This window comes from Periplaneta americana, chromosome 15, assembly GCF_040183065.1.
Source record: "Periplaneta americana isolate PAMFEO1 chromosome 15, P.americana_PAMFEO1_priV1, whole genome shotgun sequence".
Lineage (NCBI taxonomy): Eukaryota > Metazoa > Arthropoda > Insecta > Blattodea > Blattidae > Periplaneta > Periplaneta americana.
The window spans coordinates 156,675,471-156,698,557 of NC_091131.1; the positions used below are offsets into that span (position 1 = coordinate 156,675,471).

Below are 23,087 nucleotides of genomic sequence, written 5' to 3' on the forward strand. Positions count from 1 at the left end.
ACTACGACATAGTTCACGACTAGGAATACGAAAGGACCATGATAAGGACCAAAACCACGATAAGTACCATGACAAATACAACAAGAATTGTTACAAGCACCACAACAAGGACAAGAACCAGAAGAAGGATCACGAAGAAGACAGCCACTTAAGGCCACGATTTCACAACATAGCTCGGGTTACAAAATATCATTGCTTCTCTGTACCGAATGGCAAATGCCTGCTGTGGGGTCTAAATTCTGGACTGCTGCTAATGTCACTGTCTTGTCTTGGTAGCTCATACAGTAGCGTGTCGCTTCCACTGTAAAACCCAAACATCTCCTGTTTTAACGCCTTATAGCATATACAGTAATACATAAATATTATTGAGAACTTAAACATTAAAGATTTTGCAAAAGATACTGCAATTCGTTATTTAACAGATGCATTTTATAGTGTTAATATATCTAATTAGTCAATAACTACAACAGTGCTTTTTCATTCAATTATAACAAGAATAAAATTGAATGCACATTAAATTAAACACTATTGCAAAGGCGTAGGCTTGATAAAATAGTTAAAATCAACTGATGGGGTGAGAATGACATAGTCCAAAGCCACACTTTTAACAAAATTTGTTTTGTGCGAGTGCATTTCTTACGCATATGAGAGAGCTAGTAATAAAATATTATAATAATTACTCAACAAATGGCATAGGCCTAAGGACTCTAAACCTTTGGAAAAGTTTTTCTGTGACTTAGGAATATTTTTTTAAATTTAATTCGAATTGTTAGTTTTTAATATATATATATATATATATATATATATATGGTGTAAATGCATTCATTAGATTAACGTTTATAATATTATAATTTGTAATTTTGTATTATTTGCGATCATTAACACTTAATCACAGGACTTTGTAAAACTCTATTTCAACGTTATTTAGACAAAGAAAACGTTGTGTAGACTAAGAATCGAACTCGCACTCTTCTACACAACACGCAAAAGTGTTAGCGTCTGAACTATTGAAACGACACGAAAGCTTTCCTTTCTGTGCGGAGTGTCGATCTAGTCATGAAGTTCCAATGTCGATTTAACTACACGATTTACTCGTATGTATATATTTGTCTATTATTTACGTCATATTACCATTTTTTTTTTTTTCAGTTTTTGAAGTGAATTTCGGAACGATGCTAGTAACAAACCAAATAGCCTGAATTTAAGTAACTCAATATTCGTTATCTTGTGTATCAGTGCTCTGGTCTCTGATCATGCGCAGTGTCTTACATCTGATACTTAGGAATATTCAATCGTCTCATTTTTTTTCTAGGGAAACTGTACATATGTACAGAAACGGAATTAAAATTTGGAGCGAGGCTTAATGGAAGTCTAACTGCATTCATTCATAGTGTTCTGCCCAAGGACTGGTCTTTCACTGCAAATCCAGCTTTCTCCAACATTTCCTATTTTCTGCCTTCCTCTTTGTCTCTTCACATGATCCATCTTAATGTCGTCTCTTATCTGACATCTTCTTCTGCCGGGAACTCTTCTCCCGTTCACCATTCCTTCCAGTATAATTATCCTTCAGTAGGCAGTTTCTTCTCAGCCAGTGATCCAACCAATTGCTTTTCCTGTAGGCAACAATTTCGCACAACTGTCCATAAGTAACATATAAAGAGGGGCTCTCGTTCACTGCACATGAGCAGTGTGTTGCAAGCAAAACTACTGCAATAAGGGGGCTCCAAATTTTATTTCCGTGTCTGTACATGAGAAAGTTTCTGTGAATTAAAATGATCCGATTAAGGAACTAGCTAAGAAACGCGGAAGGTTGAAATACACCGTGTCATAATAGAAAATGGCCATCGGTCATTTAGTCGCACTTCATTATTTTTATTTCAGCACAAATATTTTCCATTTCATCGTATGATAACTCTGCTCTGTAATGAAAATTTAAATCTGTGATAGCCCACGCTCCTCAAGCATTGTATATTTCTTGATTACACAGTTTTTAACACTATATTACTATATCATATATATAAAGTAGATATATGCTTTCATGTGTTAATTAATTACTGATTCCAGATGAATAGTTTCTGACGTGTTTGTCCATTCCACTTTTTTACTGTCCTTCCCATTTCTATTTCTCGCATTTTTAATAAGTACTTCATATGTAGTATATGTTTTTACTTTAATACATTTATGACCATGAAGATATTTGGATATTATGTCTTATAAAATTCTTGCTGCAGACCATTGTGGTAACATTCTGCAGCGTCTGTAGTTTCTACATTTCGAAATTGTGCTACAGCCCAGAATTCAGGGGGGAGGTTGATGTTCCAATGTAGTTTTTCAGAATATTCAAAATATACACTAATCGGAGGGGCCTGTAATATTATCTCTGCAAAAAATCTGGTACTTTCGATGCTGGTAAACAAAAAAGAACGAAATATTATAATTTTTAACCACTTTCGAATTTCAGATGCTTTGTTTCGGAGCTGCTGGTTTGATGTACTGTTTCCTTTAATTTTCTAGAGCAAAAACTGTCCTAAGTGAAATTTACACTTTGTAATCTTAAGACTGGGAACATTTGATGAAAACTAGCGCTGAGGTGATTCCGGTGATTTCTGAAGTGACAACAGTTCAATTTATACGGAATTTTTCTTTTCTGGAGGTGCAGTTGATCGCATAGGCGCCGATTTCGGGAGTGTTCTACATTTTGAACACTCCAATATTATTTATATACAGACTTCCCAGTTTCCATAACTATAATCTCCTGAAGATTTATATCATAAAGGGTTTTACGAAGTTGTTGACAATATTGTGAACTGTTTGAATGATCGCACTGACACTTTTACTACAGATTTTCTTGTTAAGATTGAAAATTTTCTAATTGGTGAAAGAGAGATGGAACGGAGAAAAATTCTCTCCGGCGCCGGGATTTGAACCCGGGTTTTCAGCTCTACGTGCTGATGCTTTAACCACTAAGCCACGCCGGATACAATCCCGACGCCGTTTAGAATCGTCTCAGATTAAGCTCCATCTCTTGGGTTCCCTCTAGTGGCCGCCCTCTGCACTACGTCATAGATGTCTATGAACGCAGGACCGAAGTCCATACATGTGTTGAGGTGCACTCAGATGAGTGACTGATTGGCCGGGATCCGACGGTATGGGCGCCGTCTTAAATCACAAAGTGATTTATTACGCATATCATATATATTTTGATGTACCGAAGTACATATGATATTTCCATGCAGATATTCTGCGTCATCGCATGATGAAAGAGAGATGGAACGGAGAAAAATTCTTAATCTGAGACGATTCTAAACGGCGTCGGGATTGTATCCGGCGTGGCTTAGTGGTTAAAGCATCAGCACGTAGAGCTGAAAACCCGGGTTCAAATCCCGGCGCCGGAGAGAATTTTTCTCCGTTCCATCTCTCTTTCATCATGTGATGACGCAGAATATCTGCATGGAAATATCATATGTACTTCGGTACATCAAAATATATTTCTAATTGGTGGTTTGAATGACGGTGATAAGGAACTGTAGGAAATTCACTCATTTTATGGAGATGACTTGGACAAAGAGGGGCTACTTTTATGCAGGGACAAGTTATTTGATATTGCAAGATCAAAACTGCACCACATCACAGATTTTCAGACTGTTTTTGATCTCTTTCGGAAAGAAGCTTTTTTTCGTAACATGCTACCAGAACTCAATAAGTTCATGAGACCACTTCTTACAAAACCAGTGTCTACCTCTATTGCTGAGCGATCATTCTCCTCTCTCCGTAGACTTATATCCTACACTAGATCTACCCTGGGTCAACAGCCAATGAATGATGTGGCTATCATTCATTCCCACCGTTACAGAGAAGAAGCTCTGCATTTAGATTTGGATGAAATAACAAATGAGTTCATCACTAGAAATGAAATTCGCAGACCGAAATTTGCTGTGAAAACATAATTCGTAAAAGAGCCACCCTTCTATGGTACAATGTGTTTAGATTTTGTTAATCCTCATGAAAAACTGTAGTGTTAATAATGAAATAATTATTGATTAAACAGACTATGAACAGAGTGTTTATACTTACCAATTAACAATGTGATTTGTTGTAATGAAGATAAGACTTTCAACAGTTTCAACATAAATTATATTAAAATCGAATGTGGTTTTCCTTTTCTCAGTGAGCACCCCCAATAAATTTACAAGTCGGCGCCTATGTTTGATCGTATATGCAAGCCGTAACAAAAGCCTAAGCTTACCAATTAATATTTGAGGAGCGCCGAGGATCGAACCCGGGTCCTTGGTTCTACGTACCAAGCACTCTGACCACTAAGCTACGTCAATTCAATCCACAGCACCGGATCGAATTCTCCTCCTTCAATGATTCCCTTTTATGGCCTGACTCCAAGTTAGGTATATATGTTGACGTACATGTCCAATGTCAACTGCCATTGTACTAGGAGCGCACTCAGCTGAGTGACTTATTTGGCTGGGATTCCGCAGTTAAGTACACAGTAATCTGTACAGACATATGCACTGATAGCTATGAGAATATTATAAATTTATTAATTTGTCATACAGAATAATATCTGTAATATTGACAATTAATATTTGAGGAGAAATATTCGATCCGGAGCTGTGGATTGAATTCGGCGTAGCTCAGTGGTCAAAACGCTTGGTACGTAGAACCAAGGACCCGGGTTCGATCCCCGGCGCCGGAGCGAATTTTTCTTCTCAAATATTAATTGTCAATATTGCATATATTATTCTGTATGACAAATTGATAAATCTATAATATTCTAAACTTACCAAACCTAACCTGTCACAGATTCATATATCTATGGAAGGTGTACCTATAAGCAGAGTACGAAAGAACTTTTTTACCTCAGCGCTAGTTTAGGCCTTATAGATGAATATATAAAGAACTTCAAGTGTTAGTATTGTCTCAAAGCTGTCTTTGTAACAAACTACTTATTCATTCAGAATGTCCATCTGTGATTATGTTAACTGCAGAAGAAGGAAACATATTGTCGTGATATGAAGTTACTCAGATTTTCAATTAAGGACAAGGACAAGCTACAAACATGGTTTTTGAATTCAGCGTTATAAATTTAACGATTTTCACGTCAAAAATCACCGTAACTACCTTAGCGCTATTTTCACCAATTTAAGGACCAGTATAAAGCAAATTTTAAAATAGTGAAAAACGAATTCGTAAGGGAGGTGGTCAGGAGGGATTGAGGTTTCCTACTAGGAGTCGTTACAAACAACTATTCTATTTCATTTCACTAACGATGATTTGTAAGATCATACGAAGGAACTGACAAAGTAAGAAAATAAAACAATTGAATATCGTACATCAAATGATGACAGATTGTGTATTGAACGCAAACAACATTATATCAGCCATGCACCAAAATACCATCTATATGTGTTGAACAATTTGGGTAATACAGGCTTCTGTATGCTACAACTTATCGACATGTCAGAGCCATATTGTAACATAACCTCACATTACAGTGAGAAAGGAATACGCAGATGGCATAACGTAAAGTATTATCACAGTCTACTGTATACAGTCGCGAAGCTCAATATGTAGTAAAAATGCAAACAGGGGTAGTTGCCCACCACTAGGATCGCTACTATCGCCTCATCATCGCAGATCTCTCTCCTAGCAGTCGACAAAATATGTTACACTTTCGTTGTCGTGTTCTTTAGGAAAAATTAACACCTTCCTTCCATTATTGAAATATTAAATGCATAAAGTTAATTTATTATTTTAATGAAGTATATTAAATTCCACCATAAACTCGAAGATACCTGCAAGAAATAAGTTAATATAATTTTTGTTTGTGCAAAACGAACTGAAATTTACTATAATAGCTTCACTCATTCAAGATTATAGCGATAATTAACCATGAATTGAAACCAATAAATATTAATTTGCACTTGTCTTTACAACAATAATAATGGAAATATGAATTAATGGAGTAACTTACGTGTACCGGTACTTGTAGTGTAGGCTTACGTAGGTAACAAAATGGGATGAGGTTAAGCAATAATAATCACACCAGAATTGGAAATAAAACGTGATCAATACATTTTATTGTAACAGACTTTTTTTACGTCTCTAGTTCAAGTAACAAATAAAAATAACAACAAAATTAACAGCTATAATTAAAAACATATCCTTTGAAGAAAAAATTAGGCCTAAGCAATAATAATCCCACCAGAATTGAAAATAAAACGTGATCAATAAATGTCATTAAAACAAAACTTAATTTTTCTACGTCTTTAGTAAAATAACACATAAAAATAATAACAAAATTAATAGCTACAATTAAAAATATATCCTCTGAAAAAAAAGTAGACCTAACCTTTATTTCTCTGGAAATTTAGCAGCCTAAGTGACAGAACTTTGACCGGTATCTAATGTCCTTTCGGTTAGACTGAAACATTTCATTGTGTAATTTAAGGATATAATGTATTCTAACAGCCACAAAGAACTTCAAATTAACAGTTTTGTTTCTGCACAGCATTCTTGTGGAAACCCAGGAACCTTTCTGAATCTTTCGGAAATCGGAAAAAGGATAACTCTGGCCTCTTTCTCTTACTGTTGCTACAATTTATAGCACTACAAACGTCTCCTCCTTGTCCCATATTATTATTCCAATTATTATATTTTAGCCATTAACATTTTCATTATAACCAATAACGAACATTTCACAAGCATCAATGTGAAATACGCAACGAGCTAGCACTCGATAGAAATACGACACAGTCCAAAGTCGACCATGGACAGTCTATTGTTTCTAGTTGCTAACCGCTTGGAGCGCTTTATCACGAGATTTGCAAAAAAACACCTCAAGCTTCGCGACTGTATATAGTAGACTGTGGTATTATTCTATGTAGCTTTCAGGTACTTTGCCATCTAGCGTTGGTTATCGAAAGCTCATTTCTCAACTGCTGTGGCGACGCGTAGCGTCCGTTATTTTCCATATGCTACCGTTTCTAGCATGGGGTAAAACAATCTCTTATAAGTAATCAGGGATAGAACTGTATGGCGTAATTGCTTCAACTAGGGACACAGTACAAAACAAAATACGATTACAGGAAAGAGAGTACACAAACTGAGAGCAAACGGTCCCTATACTTAACTGAAAGACGATGATGATAAAAAAAAAAAGCGGATGCTATCCTTTGGTTAAATCCAAACAGTCAAGGTAAAATGGCTTGCTTGCTTGCTTACTTACTTACTTACAAATGGCTTTTAAGGAATCCGCAGATTCATTGCCGCCCTCACATAAGCCCGCCATCGGTCCCTATTCTGTGCAAGATTAATCCAGTCTCTATCATTATCCCACCTCCCTCAAATCCATTTTAATATTATCCTCCCATCTACGTCTCGGCCTCACCAAAGGTCATTTTCCCTCCAGTCTCCCAACTAACACTCTATATGCATTTCTGGATTTGCTCATACGTGCTACATGCCCTGCTTATCTCAGACGTCTGGACTTGATGTTCCTAATTATGTCAGGTGAAGAATAAAATGCCTGCAGTTCTGCGTTATGTAACTTTCGCCATTCTCCTGTAACTTCATTCCTCTTAGTCCCAAATATTTTTCTAAGCACTTTATTCTCAAACAGCCTTAACCTCTGTTCCTCTCTCAAAGTGAAAGTCCAAGTTTCACAACCATACAGAATAACCGGTAATATAATTGTTTTGCTGTGGTCTACTACATTAGAGAAATAGATACAATTTCACCATTGTAAAAGGATAGGCCTATTCGGAATCATAGCAGGATAAAAATAGGGTTTAGCGTGTTTATTTTCACTTGTATGGAAAAAGTCCGTATTCCTGAACTTATAATTAAATATCGTCAACATATTTTTGTACATTAAGCAAAACTGATATATCAACTTTGGCCTAGTATTCTATCAGACTTCGTTCTGATGGATGAAGTGGACAAAGCCGCATGAAAAGACATTAAGCAATTCTCCACGAAATTACCACCCCAGAATATTAGCAGGTAAACATTTTCCATGAATTTGGACAGGTTACCAAACTTGCAACGGAATGTGTAAAAAGAATGTTCATTACCCGCTAGTCATCTAAACCCGACATATTGATGAGGGGAGAACCTTACTATTTCTCTGAAATTGGAAAACGAACGTCCATTCGCAAGAAAGAAGGAAAATCGTTTGCAACGCTCAATGTTGAAACGATTCTTAGCGGTGTGCCTTTAAATCCTACCAAGATATGATATGTGAAAAAACTGTTGATTGAACACTTTGGAAATAGCTGAGAGAACCTTGGAAGACTGGATTACACAGACGTATCCTGTTATGCAACCATGACATTCATATTGGGTTCAGGGAAGAACAGGACTGTCCACAGGGTCGTTCTTCTGGTAAAAACCCCATGGAGGAAGTGCCGGATTTAGTTGTGTAGAAATTAGAAAAGAAACCAAAAATGTTTATAATCTCCATTAACATGTTTGTAACGTCTCACATAAATAAATAGTTTCACATTTACTTGTTAAAGTAAGTCCAAATCGATATCTAAACTTTTCTCAGTGTTGTTCTAAAACTTCTTCTTTTCACTCATGGTTATTCCAAAAGTTAGTATTTGATATTTTATAAGGCATTTGCGTAAAAAAGCGATTAACTTGGGCTCAAGACAGTTCTACTTCAGCACACAAAATCCATCTTCCCAGAAGACAGTTACCGTCTTGTCCAAAAGATTATTTGAAGTAATATGTTGTTGTTGTTGTTTATTTTTTACTTCCCTGAAATATTTGTAAAAGTGCCCTGAGCCAGTTTTGGAATGGACCGCTTCATGCAAAATTTTCTGAAATATGAAAATGTATCATTGGTTTGTAGTAAAATTCCAGTCATTACTGATTTCGCAATTAATAAATCATACTGTGAAAGTAGATTCCCTCATTCTGTCTTTTCTCACTTCGAACCTGAGAGAGGACGCTGCAAAACAAAATTGTTTTACGGACATTTGTAGTCATCGTACGCATATTTTGCAAGACATGCGAGCGATAGGAAGAGCTCACTATGTGTAACAGAAATATTGCTTTTGGGGTGTGGGCAACATTGGTTATAGATTTTGTACTAGTAGGTGTAGGTGGCATTTACTGTCGTTGTTGTTCCGAATAAATGAAAAACGAAAAACGAATAGTGCAAAATAGAAGCGGCCAAAGTGAGCAGCATGCTGTAATTCGTTTTTGAAATCCATCGCAAAATCGCTGCATGGTATAGGGAGACATGCTTAGGGAAATCAGCTGTAAAGGACTGGTGTGCGCGATTTCGATCTGGTCGAACATCTCTACAGGACAAACCACAATCAATATGAAAAACTTATTAAATTACCAGGAAACAATTGGCATTCATACAGTCCTCTCTGTAGATTGAAAACTCAAAAAAGTTTCATATCCTTTGTTCAAGAATTAAAACAGAAAATCAATATCCCGAATTTAAAACAAAACCTACTAATTAAACCAAACCCTTTAACTCTATTAAATATAGAATATAATCTAAATTTAACAGAAGAAATACTGAAATCAGAAGTAAACACTGAAATACTAAAACAATTGTCTTTAGAGACAATTAATATTAGGTACCCTCCACAAAACTGGCTTCATTTATACACTGACGGATCCTTGATCTCCAGAGAACAAGGTGCCGGTGCAGGTGTTACGTGCTGTCTCTTCTCACTTTATAGATCTCTTGGGTATGGAACAACAAGTTTTGATGGAGAAATCATTGCAATAAGTGAACGTCTCAGGAATCTTCTATGCCACATCAATAAATTTAAGAATGCAGTTATATTGTCAGACTCCAAAGCAGCTATCCTATCAATAGTCTCTAAACACACACCTTCCTCTCAAACAGTAGATATAACTAAAATGCTCTCTCAATTAGTATCACTCAAAAAAAGAATTGTATTCCAATGGATACCATCCCACTGTGGAATCCTGGGAAACGAGAATGCGGATGTTTTAGCAAAGAAGGGCAGCACTGCTACTTACAGACCTGTTACTACATCTACGTATTACTCTGTTACAAGATTTATTAAATCTACATACTTACTTCAACAAACAAAATTTGATAACACAATCTCAAGGGAAAAAATGGAACTCTCTGCATCATAATCCACAGTTAATTCCCGATTTACCACGAAAATCGTCTGTAGCTGCATTTAGATTGGCAACAGGCCATGATTGTTTGGCCAAACACCTGCATAGAATTGGAATATATCAGTCCCTTAACTGCCCATTGTGCAATTCAAACCAAGAAATGGATTCGGAACACCTCAAAATCTGTGCTTCAGTGGCTGACCATGATAATATCTTTGAAAAATATTGGAGTGCAAGAGGTCAAATGACTTTGTCAAACGCCTGGCATTAGAAAACAACAACAATCAGGGTAAGCGATCAAGGCTCTCACGCAAAATTCAGTTCAAATATTGGTGCTGTTCTCCGAGAGAACAGGAGAATGACGAAAGCGAACTTAGCTTATTGCTGAATAATATCAGCGCAGGAAGTATTAATAAAATTCTCCGCAAACACCTACATCATCGCTAAAAACTCCAAGAATAAACGCTCAGGCCTTTTGACAAGAAGAGTGATTTTACTCAATAATAATGCTCGGACTCTCACTGACACATGAACAAGGGACGAGTGGCAAAGATCTCGCTGGGAAACACTTTTTCCCTCACAGCTAACACATATCTCATGCGAATTAAATGTTTTTGAAGATTTAAAAAAAAGCGCGAAAGAACCAGATTTCCATCCGACGAAGCGGGAAAATGCTCTTAGTTCAGCTCCAAACCACAGAGATTCTATGACGCCGGTATCCGCCCCCTGTTGTGACAGTGGGAGAAGTGTTTTAACAATTGTAGCGAGTATTAAATTTTTTTTTTCGGCCGGCTTTCTTTTCAAAGGACCTAATAACTTACTGCTCTAAGAAGCAACTGCCCCAAAGAGTGGTATATCATTTATTTTAAAATTATGTGTGGCCACATACGAATAAAACTTCTCAAAGTGTACGTGTGACTTTTTGCACAGAGGAGCAAAGTTCTTTTGAAAAATAATACATATCATTAATTTGTTTTTATATTTTTCCCACAGCTAAGTTTACGTTAATTTTGAGAATAATTCTTGTAGATCTCTGTAAACTCCAAAATGAGTGGAAATATTTTGGATTGGAGGGATTATACAGTGCGATCGGGAAGTCCCTCCGCAGTGCTTGTGTAGCCGAGAATTCTCTGCCTAGCGGAATGAATGGGGAAGTGCCAACTTTCTACAGGATTGTATTCTAGGGTTACTAGAACTATTAGAACTGCGGAGGGACTTTTCGATCGCACTGAATATGTAATAATCATTAATTTCCGCGAAACAAATCATTTTTAAGACATGCGTGCAGTCATTTGCCATTTCATCTTACGTAAAAATGACAATGAAGCAGAAAAATAATTGCAGTCTATTTTGAGTGGGTCGCTCTTTGTACTTTTAAAATACGCATCTATTAATTTCTTAATATCAACGATAACTAAACATGAAGCACTATTCTTGGATTAATACAAATACTAAATATAAAAGCAATCTGTGCGACGGTGTGAAATAAATCGCTGTACACGATATGACAAATGTACATTTCGCTACCAAGGAAGCTGGAACATTGTATTTGCATTAAAATACTGAAACAGATATCATTTAGCATCAGTGAATCACACTGCTCTTCCTTTACAGCTTGGTTATATATTTAAAAGTGGAAATTTTATACATCTTGATTAAACAAATTTTAACACTGTATCACTTTGGAATATGTATGATAAGACTTTCCTGTGTTAAACTTCAACGTACCTCGTTTACATGTTTTGACCTATTTATGGGTCATCTTCAGAACTGGTCGTTGTTGGTCTTGGCGCCTCTTGTTCTGTTTCCTGTGAGGGTGCGTTCGTGTGTTATAGTGTAGAGTCAAAGGGTGTGTGTGTTTTGAAGTTGAGTTGTGTGTTGGGAATTTCGTTGGGGTGTGTTTTCGTGTGTCTGTATATTTCGTATTGTTCTACTGTGTTTAGTTTCTGGCTTTTTGGTTGGATGTGTAGTATTTCCATGTCTGTGTTGATGTGTCTGTGGGTGTGGTTAGCATTTGTGATGTGTTCTGCATATGTGTAAATGTAACACCTGCAACAACTTCTACATAGGACAGACAGGCAGATCGTTTCAAACACTTTACAAAGAACACATCACAGCCATAACAAAATTACAAAACACTTCCACATATGCAGAACACATCACAAATGCTAACCACACCCACAGACACATCAACACAGACATGGAAATATTACACATCCAACCAAAAAGCCAGAAACTATACACACTAGAACAATACGAAATATACAGACACACGAAAACACACCCCAACGAAATTCTTAACACACAACTCAACTTCAAAACACACATACTCTTTGATTCTACACTATACCACACGAACGCACCCTCACAGGAAACAGAACAAGAGGCGCCAAGACCAACAACGACCAGTTCTGAAGATGACCCATAAATAGGTCGAAACATGTAAACGAAGTACGTTGAAGTTTAACACAGGAAAGTATTATCTTACATATTCCGAAGGAAATTTTATATTAAAGTTTTTTACTGATTTATTCCAATAAACAATATATTTAAAAACTTTCAAGAAAAATAATGCAGGGGTTCTCAAACTACGCGTTGCGACATCCTTGGTCTGGGGTGTCGCGGATAATATAAGGTGATCATATTCCTCAGAGTCAAAGTTGGGACCAAAGGGCAACTACCGCAAGAACCCTCTCTCGTTAATTTTTCCGATCCGATACAAATATTATTCTACACGCGGCCGGAATTGCTTCTTTCTTCTCTATGCTTCTGCACTTACAGGAGCATCGATTAATGACGAGCCATGAAAATGCAAATTAATAATCTTATGATTGTAAAACTGATTCAACAATGTCAAGTTATATTATTTAATTCAAAAGTGGCACAACTAACATGCTAGTAATTTTACTCGTGACTCATTTTTTGTAATTGGGTTTACTTGATGAAATGCGAGAAATATCGTTACGTAATAAATGTCTTCTTTTATTATGTATAATGGTACGTCATGACACGAGTTTCTTTTTATCCACGACTTAATCCAACGCCAACGTCCTAACTCTACCTACACTCATAACCAGTGGCGGCTTGTGACTTTTTAAACGTATGTGCTACAACAAGAACAGTAGTGGTGGTGGTGGTGGTGGTGGTGGTGGTGGTGGTGGTGGTGGTGGTAGTAGTAGTAGTAGTAGTAGTAGTAGTAGTAGTAGTAGTAGTAGCACTCATCCTAATAACTAAAATTAAAGTCCATTCTCCTTCCTGTTGGCGAACTTGTCTATCACCTCAGTATTGAAAAATGTTATGTTTTATTTAACGACGCTCTCAATTGCCGAGGTTATATCAGCATCGCCGGTGTGCCGGAATTTTGTCCCGCAGGATTCTTTTACATGCCAGTAAATCTACTAATATGACTCTGTCGCATTTAAGCACACTTAAATGCCATCGACCTGGATATAATATGTCTAATTTTATGAACTAGAAGAATTAAAAACGATGGCTAAAAACCACATTTCTAATACAAAAAAATAAATGTTTCATATTTAAACACATTTTTAATAAATGAAGTTTTAGGTACTAAATACATAAGTTGGCTATTCTGTTCTGGCTACTCTTTGGTGAGCACAGAAGGGACAGCAGTTTGATGAGGTTTTCGGTGTTTGCGGGGAAGTGAAAAGGGCATTTCTCCATGTCGACAGCTTTCCTGTGCTTAGCACATCTCGCACTACAGTGGAGGGTGAATGATGAAAAGTGTCAAGGCAGACGATTCAAATGCTTCAACAATATAGAATGGAAACATACAGTAACTATTTAAATTAAACAAATATTTTTGAGGTTTTCAAAACAAAACATATTTTTCTTTCTTACTTTAATTATGTCCTGTAGCACATGAGCACACAAGTACTGGCCGCCCCTGCTCATAACTATTCACTAGTGTTGGATGTTAAACAATTTCATTTGCAGTTTCAAATCATTGGTCATATCATTTGACTTGGGAAAACCGAAACATCAAAGCGTCCCGGCCGAACCTGGCGAGGACAAAGGGACCGACTCTCTATAACTATGAAGATTCCAAGTTGAAACTTATCAGTTCATATCACTAATTGAGGCGTACTATATATTTTTTTCATTAAAATAGAACCCCCGCATTTTTAAATATGAATATATGAAAATTGTTTCACCATGTTTTTTAGTGTAATTGAATACATGCAGAAAACAATATAAGTAATAAAAACTATCACATATTAAGAATGTATCACCCAATTTTTGTAAATATATCTGGAGACGTTGTTGAGATATATAATTTTAATTGAAGCGGCGTGCTTACAAAAATTTGATTTTTCTTCATGTTTGAAACGCCACTGACAGAAATCGAAAAGCACAGGATAAATGAAACTCGGCAGTTTTAGTTAGCGCGGCAGGTCAAACAAACCCTCAAATTTTGAAAGAAATCTGAGTCGGTCGGGTTGAGTGCCTTGTTGATTTGATATGGAATGGCCCGTACACACGGTATGTATGCCGGGCTTTGCTACACATTTACGTATGAAAAAATGCTGCTAATTAACAAAACTATCGACTTAACTTCACACAATTTACCAGAAATATGATATATCAGTTGTCTTTTTTCTTCTGCTATTGCATTTATATGCAGCATACACAAGAGGTATGTATGTATGTATGTATGTATGTATGTATGTATGTATGTATGTATGTATGTATGTATGTATGTATGTATGTATGTATGTATGTTATGTATGTATGTATGTGTGTATGTATGTATGTATGTATGTATGTATGCATGTATGTATATAGAGTGGACCGCTCGAATGTACCTAATTTCAATTGTACTTCCGATGCTGATATAGGAAGGGCTTGAGGCTCCGGGCCCCTGGGGCTTATCATGCTATTCATGTACGAATGGGACCTGGCTCTATCAGGGAATGAGGGAGGATGAGCTTCGGCTCTGGGCTTATCCGACTAATTGTCCGCGAAATGTACGGGCTGAGGCATCTATCAGCGTCGCATTCATGCTTGCCATCTATCGGATTTGGACAATCATCGTATATATACAGGGCGCAGAATAGGCCAAAACATGCCTTAAGTGTACGAATTCGTCCAGGGTCCAGCCCTAGAAAAGCTAAGTCAAGTTCTCTTGTTCATATCACATCGTTGAACGTATTTATTGTTTAGCATAATATGTACAGGGACATCATTTTATTTTTACTTCAATTTTTATTGTACCAGAGTTTTTTAATGTATTTCACTCCCACCCCTTCAACAGTCTTCCACACAGATCCAAGACAGCATATACAGCCATAGTAGCCACAGTACGTTCCAAAAATATGTTCGCATTTTCCAGTGACGAAAGAGCTTTCAATATTGAATCATTTTCGCATAGGTACTGTCGTCCATTTGCCTACGTCGTATCCCGGTTTCCCCAACCAGCTTTTATTCGCCAGCTAGTGGCTGGGCTGTCTTAGCTCTTTTCTGAGAACATTAATTTCTGTTAGGAATTGGACGTCTACGTAATATTATACAACTGTTTAAAATAACTTAAATAAAAGGGCCTCGTTAAGTAATTAACTGTCACGTGAGTTCCCTCCTTTCTACGACCCTACGACATAACCACTTGGACGGACAGTAGATAGCATGTCTGAGTAATTTTATCTTTTCGGATCAAGGAGAAGTGAAGATTGAATTTACACTACGCAAGGTACTCTTTTATAGAGTAAGTACAGAATTATTTCAACATGAGTTACTAGTACGAAGAACTGGTAATTGGAATTAAGTACAATATGCTATAGTGCGATAATATGCACATTAGAACTGAAGCCTGTATCGAAATGTGTTTAATATCCATATTATGATTATTTTTCAATTTAACTTCATTCTCTACATTGTACGCTAATGTGCTGTAGACAGTATAATATACACTGCATAATGAATACGTCCACATGGACAGCTCAGTTCGTGAGTAAAAACACTCATTGTTAATACTGTACTGTATTTTGATTAAACAAAAACCTAATGAAAATGATTAAACACAAAAGCGCAATATTTCCTAGTTTGTAAATGGATGAACTACTTTTATTCCTTCCCATACCTAGTAAAGTGATTTGTTTGTATATTACGCCAGTATCATCGAACTCCAGTCGTGGAAGGGGATAGGAAACAGCGTTGATCCAGAGGTATAGTCAAGTTAATATTAAAAATGTTAGTAAAAATAAAATGATGTCCCTGTATATCTTTGTTTTGTATTAAACTCTTTTGTGATTATCGTATGGTGCCATACCTAATCCTAGGTGTCCATTTTGATCCCTTGCCCTCGCAATTAATTACTTGTAATTTAAATAAACTACAGAGAATCAAAACATAGTTCGAAGTTCTTCTAGCACGAAACTTCAGATTTATAGTGAAGCGTTTAAATGATTTTTGGAACTTTCGCTAAAAAATATAATTGAAAAAAATTAGGAAATGTAAATTAAATTTATCGAATCGGAAATATTACAGAACCGCCTTACAATAATAATAATAATAATAATAATAATAATAATAATAATAATAATAATAATAATGATGACAAAGTTTCCAGTTCTGACAGAAAGACATACGGTCTACATGAAAGATAAGTTGCAATATGTTGAAATTGATTTTACGGCAGTATACCTAGACTTTTATGGTGTTTAATTTCTCCGTAATTTTGCCATGTTCTGCTACAGTGAAGTAAGACTTTCTGTTGGAAAAAAAAGTTAAGTGACGTGTGAACTAACCAGTTGGAGAACTCGACCCTTCCTATGTTTAGCTTGTCTTCAAGCATTTAGACTTCACACTGACACATCTTCTCAAGGCACTAACCTCTACTATCCATGTATTGCAGACCGACAGTCTAAAAAACAGGTGACAGTTTTCAGGAAAGTGATTAACATAATTACGCCACCATGCAATGTAAAGTTAAAATAGAAACTATTACCACAAAATCAGTCGTGTTTTATTAAAACTCACGCAACCACAGTACAATAATTATAGATTAGTATACGGTGCCATCAAGCGACATGCGCTAGTCTTCCATCCAGGCGGCCCGGGATCGATTCCCGGCCAGGTCGTGATGAAATTTGTGATGGAGAAAGCAGATGTTGCTCAGGGGTTTTCTCGGGGTACTACATTTTCTCTTTATTATTCCATCAACACTCTCCACCTCCTCCTCATTTCATCTATCATCTGCAATAGTAAAAATTGGCTGGGGTGAAGTCCTTGGGGTAGTACGGCTGTCCGACGTTGATGTAGGAAGACCTTGGGGATCCAGGCCCCTGGGGCTTACTAGGCTACTCGTTTATGAATAGACCCTAGCTCTACCAGGGACTGACGCAGGATGACCCACCTGTCAGCGTCCTATTGGTATGAATAGTAACCATAGGATTTTATTATTTAATACATTTATAATTGTATCAATAATAATGACACAAACCAGTAATTGGTAAAAATATACGATGAATGGCACACATAAATAGACACTTTTAGAAGTAAACAATTTTTTTTATTACAAGATAATATTTTATATAATTTTAATCCACTTTAACGTTACAATTTAACCTTTGTATTCTACAATTGTTTCGATTATTGTCGTAAATTGAAGTAGAGATGAGGATAATTAGTTCAACTATCACACATATCAAAACAATAATTAACTCAACTATACTTTATCATTTAATTTGTACACATGATTTTAATATGTTAGTTTTAAGATTGATTAATGTATATATTCACAGTCATTTCATTTACTGTAAATTTATGTATTACATGATATTGTTTGATTAAGTGCCTGAAGATGCCAAGGGGCGAAAACGTTAGCATTATTTTAACCTTAACTTCAATGAATATTTGTATTTATAAATTTTATTGATGTTTTTTAAAACACTGATAAGTCATTTAGACTGAATAACAAAATAAACATTTATGTTATATTATATTGTAGGCCTATACTGACTTGTCTGAACATTATTACTACAATCAGTGAAATATAATTGAATCGCACTTTTTAAACAGAAACTAAGTCAAAATTTGCTACTTTTCAGGAGAGTATAAAAACATGTTTTCATGCACATATAGCAGAATAAAATATTCAAGACTTACATTATATAAAGATAATATGGGATTGAATTTAATGATAACAGACTTTTGAAGAAAATTTTGTGCTACAATGGTATACATATATTTCTAAATTTGAGACTTAGTTTCTTTCTTCACTGGAAATTATTTTTGAAAGAACAAAATAAATAGACTAAGTTAACAACATTTATTCAACGCAGATCTACATGTATTTTGATTAAATTGATATTTTAGAAATTTTAAAATAATATTATGAATCAAAAAATTAATTCAAAATCGACATGTTTCATTAAAAAATTAACACATGTGAAATGACTAGTGGGTCTCATTCATGGTGCACCAGGACCTGTGTAGTAGAATATTAAAATATTTCTTCGTAAAATGCTTCAGCATTTTCATCACTGACGTATTTCATTAGTTTCTTAAGGTCTTCAATCTTTTGGGCATTGATGGGAACTCTTTCTTCTGGATATGCCTCTGTTAGTTCAGTGTCAAACTCGTAAATTCCCCTTCCCAAAGTGCAACCTATTGCTTATATAACTCTTGATGTATGGGCGAACTTCTACAACGCCAGGACTGTCTGAACTATACATACAGAGGGTGGGAAATGAACCTTTCTCACATGAGAATTCTTTGAAGTTTCTTCCGATATGATATTCTTTTTGAAAAATTTAGGCTACCACATATCAAAGTTACTAATCAGCTTTTCAGAGTCCACTTTGTACGTTTATTTCTATATATTCTTTTATTGTACACACCAGGGGCGAATGCTGGTCACGAAAGTTAAGCTTGCTCTTTTATTGATGGGAGAAGATGAGAGGATATAATTCATCTGGTTTGCAGACTTTTCGTGTCTTGTAATAGACAATGTTAAAGTATTTAAATTGTCAAAGCCACTTTTACACCATACACCGTTATCTGTAGAAAATAACAAACACGGCCAACAAAACAGTTTATTCAGTTTTTTCGACCCTGCCAACCAATGCGTATTCTTGTATTGAAATGTACTGAACGAGCGCACATATTCTCTATTTTTCTCCTTATACTATCTTTTTAAATCTGGGAGCCCTGGACCAGACCACTGCCGTTCTTTATAATGTCGGTCTTCTCTTCAATAGTCCTCCGCGAAAATGGATTTGATAATAAAGTTTCAATAACACACATTTCCGAACTCACTGCAACACTTCAAATTAATGTTTAAGAACCAATAATACATGCAGCAGCTAATATATGCATTCCGCTCATAAAATTACATTACACTCGCAAATCACAGCACATTCACTGGTAAAAACTGCTGCCAATCAGTGTTGCCAACTCGATTCTTAAACATCCGCTGTGAAGCCTTACAGAAACCTCTAAATTGCTGTATTGTCAATGTCAAATTGTATTATTTTGCCGCTGTGAGTGCTAAAAATACCCGCTAAATCCCTAGATCAGCAATACAAGTTTTCATAAATTTTACCCGCTAAACTAACGCCGAAAAACGCTAGATCTAGCGGGAAAACCGCTGAATTCGCAACACTGCTGCTATCTTTGTAACGTTAAATAGTTGTTTGGTGTAGCTCTCGGACCAGAGCTTCATACAGCATATAACAGAAGCATGTGCGACTGGGACGGATTAGGAGGAAGGCACTTGCGCGCGCATCATATTCTCGCTGTTTCTACGTCTTTCCTGTAGCTCCGAGAAACGAGCAAGCGTTGCGATGTTGCGGTGTGCAACCTGCGGATGGTATTATGCCTAGACATTATTATAAAAATCAAAATAAATTTTAATGTACGTAATCCCATTTTGAGAAATACACATTCTACGAAAATATTGGGCTTCCGCAGCAAGCATAGCATGCCCTGAGAAATCGCCCCTGGTACACACCCTTTCGGCTCCTGTTATTGCTTTTCTGAAAACCCCAAAATCCCCATCACAAGGAAGAAAGGAGTAGCCTCGCTTAGGAAAATAATGTTTTATAGTTTTGAATCTTCCAGAAGCTGCCAGGCCAAGACAAAACCTAATGATTTTTGTTTTGGCCTGGGCAGCTATCTGAGAACATGTGTATGTTTTCATCAAAATAATATTTCAAAAACAAACAAACATCATTGGCTCTATTTCGTAATACACGTACAGCACACATTGGTTGGATTTAAGATCATGAATGCAAAATATATTAACTTATAATTGCCTCATAAGACTTCTTTCAATTGGTAATTGGGGGAAGGGCAGGTTTATAATATTATGCTGATAACGTTCATCATGTCTTTGAATTTTAGGGATCATCTTAGTGAAGTTACTGGCTCATGTATTGACGCACACAACTTTCTCTGTTATGAAAATACTTTAACAATAAAATAATAACGATTATCTAAACAACTTATTACCTATACGAGTACAAACATTCATTGTTGTCTGTATAAACACATGTTTCGTAAGCAAGTCTAACAACATACCAAAAATTAATGTACCATAACAGAGTTACAAATGATATGTTGTCATATTTTCGATGTCCAAACGGTGAAGAAACGCATTAACTTCCTGACTTAATTCTTTTCTTTACCGCAGTACAAACATCACGGTGATGTTAGAGACACATGGAAAGGCCAATCAGTGTGTCTTGGAAGTAGTAATCATTTGGCTAATAAAAACAAAAATGGCAAATTCTGACTTAGTTCCTTTCTAAAAAGTGCGATTCAATTACATATAGGAGATTTTATTATTTGCTGTATGACTATTTAAGTTATTTAATAGAGCAAAAATCTGAAAATCGATCAATATGTCGCATAAGAGAAGAGTTATTGTAGGAACAACGACGATATGTTTTATGTATAAAGGAAAAGAATGCATTGCATTATTGTGTTTTCATGCACTATTTTTAAGAAACAAAAGTTAATTTTATTTAAATAGGCGAATCTTTTAACATATTAATAATGTATATCTACTGACTAGTCCACGCCTGTTGAGTAACGGTTAGCACGTCTAGCCGCGAAACCATGTGGCCCGGGTTCGATTCCCGGTCGGGGCAAGTTACCTGGTTGAGATTTTTTCCGGGGTTTTCCCTCAACCCAACATGAGTAAATGCTGGGTAACTTTCGGTGTTGGACCCCGGACTCATTTCACCGGCATTATCACCATCTCATTCAGACGCTAAATAACCAAAGCTGTTGATAAAGCGTCGTAAAATAACCTACTAAAATAAAAAAAATCTACTGACGAAAGATGAACAGAAAGACGAAGGCTCGAGACGGGCTCAGAGTTCATTCCCGCAAGTCCGAACTATGAATAACGGGGAAAATTATAATTATATTATATGATTAAGAAAAGAGTATATTATTACCAAAGCTCGGATCTTGGGGACTTGTGTGTCGTGTGCTTGAGTAAGGTTACAGGCATAACGTACACAAAGCTCACGCTGCAAGTGCTCAGGGACAGTCGTTTGTACTAAGAAAGTGGTCACATCGAATGGCAAGAAGACGAACGAATAAACTGTGTCACGTCGAAGCCAATGACATTAAGAGAATTACAGGTAAACGGTCTGTTTGAGGAATTAGAAAATACGTGTTATTCGAATGGGTGTTATGGAAGTTTGAAAATGCATTTCTTAAATTTTAGGTACAGAATTTCGTGGAGGAATTCTGAGGAGATACATTATTTTCTTCTAATGCAGAGTTTATATCTTGTAAGTTGTACCACACATAAACTAGAGCTGGAAACGGGCATTCATTGAAAGACATTGCAGTCCTTTAAATTGATGGAGAATTTGTCCATAGCCATGGATCAAGTCGTAGAGGGACCTTCCCTAGTAGTGATACACTAATTGCAAAACTATTTGCGAGAAAAATTTAGGATATACTTATCTTTCTCAGATACGAGCTCTGCTGAAAATCGAACAGGAAACAGTGACAGTGAAATATTCAGTATTTTATTTAGGCCCAAGACTTTATAATAAAATTTCAAACCATTTTCCAAATTTGAAATTTTGTAAAATTGAAACTTTTAAAAAAGAATTTTGTAAAATTATCCATGATATATAATAGTAACAAATGTACTTTTTTTACCTTTTATTTCTATCGACTATATTCATGTTTTTATTGAATATCACTGGCTTCTGTCGGATTGTCAATTTATATTAAATGTGTATTTTTCTCTCGTTTTCCCTTTCTTCTTTATTCTTGCTCTTGTGTTGTACTTATTGGTTTGAATTAAGTTAATTACTGTATTTAGTAAACTGTCCTTGTAAATTTTATGTTATATTATTCACTAAGACCACACCGTACACGAGCCTGACTCTTACGGTAGTGGCTAGAAACATTTTTATTTTATAAATGCAATTTTTACTCACTAGGTAGCTAGTTAAAATAAATAAAATAAAAAAATTAAAGTTTGCTCCAGTCACTTCATGTGACATGGAAATAAGTTTCCTTCGTTTCAAATCATGTTTAACTAACAGACGAAGAATTTATGGGTTCGAAAATCTTCGAATGATGTAGTCATACACTGTAATGAAATGTACAGAGCAGAACTGTAAATTTGATGTATTTTGCATGTTTATTTATATATATGCTATAAAATTAGATGTTTCAACCTATCATAATATTATCATTATGTTGTTCCAGCCAGGAACCACTTTTATAGCAGACCTGACAGTACCTCCGTGCTGGAAGCGGGAGTTTGTTGACATTGAAGTCCGGTCGCTTAGCCACGTTCAAAGACACAAGTCCCCAACTTCCGAGCTTTGATTATTACGTATATATTAATTTTTATAACATGAAAACACAAATGAGCATAGGACAAGCGTTAACTCGTGAAAACTACTTGCGCGTGAGGAGCATAAAAAGAGGACTGGAAAGCTTCCCTCCCTCGCCAC

General features: G+C 36.0%; 2 non-coding genes across 2 annotated transcripts; one reads left to right on the forward strand and one right to left on the reverse strand.

Annotated features, from left to right (window-relative positions):
• Positions 1-2,906: 2,906 nt before the first annotated feature.
• Positions 2,907-2,978, reverse strand: TRNAY-GUA (transfer RNA tyrosine (anticodon GUA)). The gene has a single exon. It is a non-coding gene; the product is annotated as a tRNA-Tyr (tRNA).
• Positions 2,979-3,323: 345 nt separating this feature from the next.
• Positions 3,324-3,395, forward strand: TRNAY-GUA (transfer RNA tyrosine (anticodon GUA)). The gene has a single exon. It is a non-coding gene; the product is annotated as a tRNA-Tyr (tRNA).
• The last annotated feature ends 19,692 nt before the right edge of the window (positions 3,396-23,087 follow it).